Below are 830 nucleotides of genomic sequence, written 5' to 3'. Positions count from 1 at the left end.
TCAAAAGCCTTCCTGAAGTCTAGGAAAACTATATCCACTGCCACCCCTGCATCCAATGATTTAGTGACCTGGTCGTAAAAGGCCACCAGGTTGGTCTGACAGGACCTGCTGCTGATGAACCCATACTGGTTGCCCCTGAGCATGCCGTTCCCTGCTGGCCCCTCCTGGATGTGTGCCAGAATAATTTTCTTGAACAGCTTGCCCAGAGAGACCCCTTAGGTCTGCAGACCAAGGGAGACTTTCCTTTTTCCCCCGGACTTGGGGAAGTACCCCAAGTGCCTGTATTGGGTTGAGTACCTGTAGGACTATTAGGCCTGTGTTTCCCCGAGGACACAGGGCCGAGACAGTCCACTCGGGGTGGTGGCAGCACGTTACCCCCAGACTAGCGAGTGTGCTTTGGGAGAGGGGTTGGCCGGACATAAGGCGCCCCTAGGGAGGCATTCGGAGCCTGGAAGGTGGTCGGGCACAGGGAGGTGGGCGGCTCAACGCAGAAGCGCCCCCTACTGGCCCGCCTCACATGGTGGAAATAGCAGTGGGATACGAATACCCGGCTGTTTTCCTGAGGTGGGATCTCTGCACCCGCCACAGTGCCAAGCAGCCCCTGTGGGATCTTCAGCTTCCTGTTGATGATCTCCCTCCATAGATTCATAGATGTTAGGGTTGGAAGGGACCTCAGTAGGTCGTCAAGTCCGACCCCCTGCCTCAGGCAGGAAAAAGTGCTTGGGGCCAGATGACCCCAGCTCCAGTTGTGTTGCTGTTGGGGAAGCAGAGCTGGTCAGATTGGGAGAGATCCTCAAGTTTCTCCCCCTGCCCATGTCAGCCACAGGCCT

Source organism: Gavialis gangeticus, unplaced genomic scaffold (assembly GCF_001723915.1).
Source record: "Gavialis gangeticus isolate Ggan-Ray unplaced genomic scaffold, GavGan_comp1, whole genome shotgun sequence".
Taxonomy (NCBI): domain Eukaryota; kingdom Metazoa; phylum Chordata; order Crocodylia; family Gavialidae; genus Gavialis; species Gavialis gangeticus.
This window is presented reverse-complemented; position numbering follows the sequence as displayed.